At 43.5% G+C, this 6,426-nt stretch overlaps 1 protein-coding gene across 2 annotated transcripts in view; it reads left to right on the top strand.

Annotated features, from left to right (window-relative positions):
* Nucleotides 1-416: 416 nt before the first annotated feature.
* The window catches only part of SLC6A15 (solute carrier family 6 member 15), a 72,771-nt gene continuing 66,761 nt past the window's right edge, over nt 417-6,426 (top strand). For both annotated transcript variants that reach the window (XM_045365665.2, XM_045365663.3), the window contains exon 1: nt 417-657. The gene's annotated coding sequence lies outside the window, so the exon portion shown is untranslated. The remainder of the gene's footprint in view (nt 658-6,426) is intronic.

The following is a 6,426-nucleotide window of genomic DNA, read 5'->3' as shown; positions in this document are numbered from 1 at the left end:
TGAGGCAAAAGTCAGGGGCGGGTAACTGGTGTCCATTCTTTCGTTTGAGTGGGTTGGAGAAAGACGGGATGGCTGGAGGAATTTGTTTTGTTTTGCTTTGGAGCGGGCTTCCTCAGTTGTATCCCGCATCGGGCGGGCACAGCCCTGGGCTCTGGGAAGACGCCGCTGGGCAGCCGCAGTGGCCGTTGCATCAGTGGGTTTTGGGGCGGGGAAGTGCGGAGCTCAGCCGGCTCTCCTGGCTACCCCTCCGCGCCCCGCCGCCGCCCACAGCTTACCCTTCTCCTCTGCAGCCTGTAGGCGCCCGCAACACGGGCGGGCCGGGCACGTGGGCGCCTCCGTCACACCCTCACACATACACACACACGCGCGCGCGCACACACATACGCATGCACACGCGCACCCGCACCCGCGCGCCTGTATCCCGTGCTGTTTCCCTGGCAGACACACAGGCGCTCACGAGTCTCTCCTTGCCAGCCTGCAGGGCAGCAACCCCCAAAACCCAGCTCCTGGTCCCATCCTAGACAAGAAGCTGCTTCTCTGAAAACAGCTCCTCTTCGGCCTCCGTCACAGCCACCTGGACCCTACCCTTTCGCGACTGCTGCTGCTCCTGCCGGGACGTGGAAGCAGCAAAAGGCGCTTGGTCAAGACACACTGACGGTAATGGCAAGCGCCTACGCTAAGGGCACAACTGGGGATGAGGTGGGGCTCGCCATTAGCCACCCAGGAGCCTGGGCACCAGCACAGGGAGCGAATTGGCAGACGGATGCCGGGAAGGACTCGCTGCGTCTTGGGGTGGGAGGAGGGAGGGCAGCTCAAAAGCCCTGGGAGGGAGAAGCTGGGCTGGGCGGGCAACCTTCTAACTCTGCACCTCTGCACAATCAGGGTGGGGGGCGACAGGCTGCACATGTAAGGGGAAGCACATGGGTTGAAACGTGCCGCCATCCTTCCTTCCCGTCGTGGAAATTACCCACAGCATCCCCAGAGACCTACTTGTTTCCAAGTCAAGTCGGGGTTGGTTGAAGGGTGGGGTCCAACACGGGGAAGTCCAAGAGGAAAGTTGGGAGGGTCGGGGCAGAGAGAGGCGCGAGGTGAATTGGAAGCTAAACCTCGTGCAGGTGGGCGATGGGGCGGGGAGAGCAGAGAGCTTTATTCCTCGTTCGCTTCCGTTCGCTTTTGCAAAGGCTGAAGGCGACTACCGAGGACAGAGTGTTTTCACGTGACCACAGTTCCCTTTTGCTTGAGGTATCCCTGTGATAAATGGCCCGAAAGGGGGCCTTTCGCCGTGCGAAAGGCACGTGGCTGCTGGAGAAGTCACGGCTCCTGTGTTTCTGCGCACCTGGAATTTGAGAGTGTGGCGGTGAGGGTGGTGCTGCTGGGATTGTAAGAAGATGGGAATCAGTTAGAAACCCAGATCGTTTCTACCTTTCTTTCACTAGGCTGTTCTGTGTGTGACTGGGAAGAAGACGGTATTGAGTACAGGGAAAATCTTGCACTCTAACGTAGCGCACCAGCGTGATACATAAGAATGAATCAAGACGCCCGAGGCGTTCGGGGGCCGGCATGACCCACCCAGTGGCACAGGCTGCGGGAGCGGGAATTATTTTCCCTGAGCTGAGAAGCAGCATTTGATATGCATTTGAGGAAAGCAAAGCCCCGAGGCTCGCGCTCTCCATCCTCCCGCTTTCCCTTTCCATCCTCCCGCTTTCCCTTTCCATCCTCCTCCCTAGCTGGGAAAGGCTGGAGTAAGACGGGGCGGGGTCCGGACTCCGGCGCAGTGACGTAAGCAGTGTTTGGGTGCTTATGCAAATGAGTCTGCGACCGTTTCTTCTGGTCTTGCCATTTTCCCCTCCAGATCTTAAAGGTAGACCCAATCTTAGTCTGCACCATCCTTGCAGTTCACTACTTAAGACGTATGGGAAAAATGAAGGATTTGCTTTATATGCTGCCTTTGGTCTCCTCATAGCCCATCCTGTAAAAGCTATTTTCTACCTGTCAATGCCTGATTGCTTTTCCGCGACACCAGCAACAAAGTGTTTGCTTTGAGGAATTATTCTCTGCAGACACAACCCTCATCAAGCCCCTCACCTACCCAGTCTCATTTCTGCAAGAACAGTGCTGAAATACAGACCTACTTATGTCTTAGGCACCTAGTACTGGGCTTGACTTGTACGTTCTTAATAAATGCTTAATGATGGACTAAATTTTTTTTGAACAGTGTCAGGTTTTGAAGGGAAGGCGAGGGTTAAAGAAAGACACACACACACACACACACACACACACACACACACAGAAAGAAGGCGGCTCAACAGCAAATTCAGGCTTTCTGTCCAGCATAAAACCTACAGAAGTGGGGGACCCGGCTAATGCCAGAGCCCGCTGCCACTTACAGGCTGGGTCAATTTAAAGGTATGGGCAGAAGGGATCTGAGCAGTATGGCTTGCTGCCCGGCGGGATATTGATAAGATGCTTCCATGAAGAGGCGGTTCTGGCCCTTGTTCCGGCGGAATGTCGTTCTGGTGTTCAGGGTGTTCCTTGGACCTTTGTCCAATAAGATATGATAGGGATGTCTCTTTAGTTGGGCCTTTGTCCCCCTTGTGGACAGTTGGTTAGACGGGATGTTTCTCACAGCTCGAACCCCTGTGAAATGTTTCGCTTTGACCAAGGTCTGCAAAACAGCAGGGAGCTTACAGCATGGTGCAGTTTGGACTAATAAACAGTATGTATTTTTTTCTTTCATATTAAATTCAAGATATTCGACCATCAAAATCTGGTGATTTTATTTTTGTGGATTGTTGCTTTTTCATGGAATCATCAATGATCCATGTGTATTTGTTGGAGTAAAACATATCCCAACAAATTTAAAACAGAATTTATTAACCATTTTTCTACAAATAAAGCTTTCTCAGTCTTTTTTTTTTTTTTAAGGATGACAGGAATGAATAGGATTTTTAAAGAAAGATAATACTTTACTGTTGATAAGCTTTTTTTCTTTCTGATTGCACATTATATACTTGATTGAAAAATTATTTTATAATTCTAATATAGTTAACTCAAGATATAATATTTTAATGGAATAAATAAAAGCATTTTTATATGTTTCTAGGAGATAAGTACTCTATCACTGAATAAATATTAAATAATACAGAATCTTAAAACTGGATAACAGTTATGAGAGATGCCAATAATCAGATGAGATGCCTTCCTTACCACCTACTGAAACATTTAAAATAAGTCAGACTAGTTACTAAAATCTAAAGTCCATATTCATAGTTATTACCTTACCCAGTGATCATAGTTGAAATTGTAAATATGCTTCTCCTATCATAAAATAAAATGTGTATGTGATAGGTAAGATATTTGCATCCTTTTTAACTCTGGATTATATCATCTAGGCAATTCAATCATTGACTTAGAATGGCAGACCCAAAAGAGACCTTGGTGGCTATCAAAAGCTCCTAAAAACTTTTCTTTCATTTCTCAGTGGACCTCTCACCTTGTGGAAGAGTATGTGTTAATTCTTTATTACTACATACATATGCATGATAGGATATATTAGTATATTCCTATGCAGCTCTGCAGAGTAGATTTTGAAATGGTTTCTCAGCAGATGGTATTAATAAAAATCCACAGGCATAGTTGGATGCATGAACAACATTCAAGGTTACACAGCAGGAATCATTAGATTTATTTCCCCCTTACTTATAACACTACTCTTCTTTACTAAATAATTTTTGATATATTTATCTGCTTAAGTATTAACTTTGACCAGTAATTATCATCTCTTTTTCTGTGGACAACAAGCCCTAAAAATAAACTGGGATATAGGGCAATTTTAAATGCATAGTATCACTTGACACAGGGCAGAGTTGTAAGTTGTGTTCAGCCTTGAAGGTCACTTTATTTCCTTGTGATTAATGTGCTAAGGTATCTTTTCACATAAGATTAATTGATTTTTATTTTTAAATAGAATGCATACCTTGGGAACTTTTTCACCTATCAGATTGGCAAAGATCAAAGAGATTATTTGTTATACAGAAGAGGGCAGAAGAAAGAGGGTACTCTCATGCATTGCTGGTGATAGTGCGAATGGACACAATTTTTATAAAGGTCTATTTGGTAATATTTATAAAAACTATAAGAGCGTCATACCTTTTGATCAAGCTATTCCAGTTCTAGAAGTTTATTCTACAGATATGGAGATGCAAGATATACAAAGTAATTTGTTGGAACATTGTAGTAGCAAATTCTCAGCGGTGATCTAAATATATAGTATACCTATACCAAGCAATATCATACAGAAGCTTTTCTAAATGAAGCTATTACATTGAGATCAAAAGTTTCGAAGAATTTATTTGAGTGAAAAACTAAAAGGTAGAATTATGCACATCATAATTGTTGTGTAAAAAGAAGCAGATTGGGGGCTGGTGGGGAGAAAACACATATTAGCTTGAATATATAGAGAGTGTTTAAGTGTGTATACACACACATATATATATATATGCTAGTATATACAGAAAATATTTATTGAATATTTTGATTACTTATTGGGAGGTACAGATGGTACAGTATATTCTAGGGAGGAAGGGTAGGAAGATATATATATTTCTTTACTCTGTGCCCTTTAATACCATATTATAGTATTCTGTATTCAAAATATAAATACATAAAATATTTTAAAGTGAAGACAGAGGCAAATGAACACCTTTGGTAGAGTTTTATTCATTCATCATATGCCATGGAATTCGTAAGGTACAAAAGTCAATAATTATTTTGACTACTCCCTGATTTTTGTTGTTGTTTCTGAATTTACAAGAAAGTTTCCTCTTTCCAGAGTTTTAGTAATAAAATTATATTGCAGAAGCATATTTAGTACTTGATTCAATAAAGTTAGCCAATTATACCAGCAAAAAAAAAAAAAAAAAAAGGCATAATTTTAGGGTATTAAAAAAAGTCTTGATTTTGAGATGGGAGTTGAGTCCCATGTAGTTGGTAAGAAATAACACAGAGTTCTTGTAAGCTCTTGACAATATAACATTGTGTCATAACATTTACACAATATATATAACATTTTGCAAATATAACATTTTGTAATAACTATATGAAAACTTCCTAATCAGAATATTGACATTGATACAGTCAAGTTACAAAAGAGTTCCATCACATAAGGATTCCCTGTGTTGGCCTTTTATAACCACAACCACTTCACTCCAGTTCCCAGGCTCTCCTTAACTCCTGGCAACCTCTAATCCATTTTCTCTGCATCCTTGCCAGAATTTGGTTGTCACTATATTTTGGCCATTCTGATAGGTATATAGCAACATCTCATTGTATTTTAAATTTGCATTTACCTAATGGCTAATAATATCGAGCCTCATTTCATGTGCTTATTTGTCATTCACGTATTATATTCAATGAAATGTCTGTACCTATTTTCTTATTTTATTTATAATGGTGGGTTATTGTTTTTTTTTTTCCTCCCGAGTCTGGCTCTGTCGCCCAGGCTGCAGTGCAGTGGTGAGATCTCGGCTCACTGTAAGCTCTGCCTCCCGGGTTCACGCCATGCTCCTGCCTCAGCCTCTCGAGTAGCTGGGACTACAGGCGCCCGCCACCACGCCCGGCTAATTTTTGTATTTTTAGTAGACACAGGGTTTCACCGTGTTACCCAGGATGGTCTCGATTTCCTGACCTCGTGATCCGCCCGCCTCAGTCTCCCAAAGTGCTGGGATTACAGGTGTGAGCGACCGCGGCTGGCAACAGTTGAGTTTTTTTTTTTTTTCCCAAGACCAATCTTGCTCTTGTGCCCCGGGCTGGAGTGCAGTGACACGATCTTGGCGCACTGCAACCACCGCCTCACTAGTTCAAGAGATTTCCCTGCCTCTGCCTCCCTAGTAGCTGGGATGACCGGCGACTGCCACCACGCCCGGCTAATTTTTGTGTTTTTCCTAGAGACGGGGTTTCACCATGTTGGCCAGGCTGGTCTCGAACTACTGACCTCAGGTGATCTGCCCGCCTCGGCCTCCCAAAGTGCTGGGATTACAGGCGTGAGCCATGGCGCCCGGCAACGGTCGGGTTTTAAGAGTTCTTTATATATCCTAAACACCAGTCCTTTGTGACCTTCAAATATATTCTTCCATTTTTAAGCTTTTTTTTTTTTTTTCCATCCTCTTAATAGGTTCTTTCACAGAGCAAAAGTTTCAAATTTCGAGGCCCAGTTTATCAGTTTTTGTGTTGCTGAATCCTGCTTTTGTCATGTCTAAGGGTTCTTTGGTTAACCCTAGATCTCAAAGATTTAATCTGATGATTTGTTTCTTAAAGTTTTATATTTTCCACCTAAGTTTGTGATTCATTTTGAATTAATTTTTCTATAAGGTGTGAGGTTTAGGTTCAGGGTTATACTTTTGCCTAGGGTTGTCCAATTATTTCCAG

This window comes from Macaca fascicularis, chromosome 11, assembly GCF_037993035.2.
Source record: "Macaca fascicularis isolate 582-1 chromosome 11, T2T-MFA8v1.1".
Classification (NCBI taxonomy): domain Eukaryota; kingdom Metazoa; phylum Chordata; class Mammalia; order Primates; family Cercopithecidae; genus Macaca; species Macaca fascicularis.
Note: the sequence above shows the minus strand (reverse complement) of the source record. Positions and strands in the feature narration are given on the sequence as shown.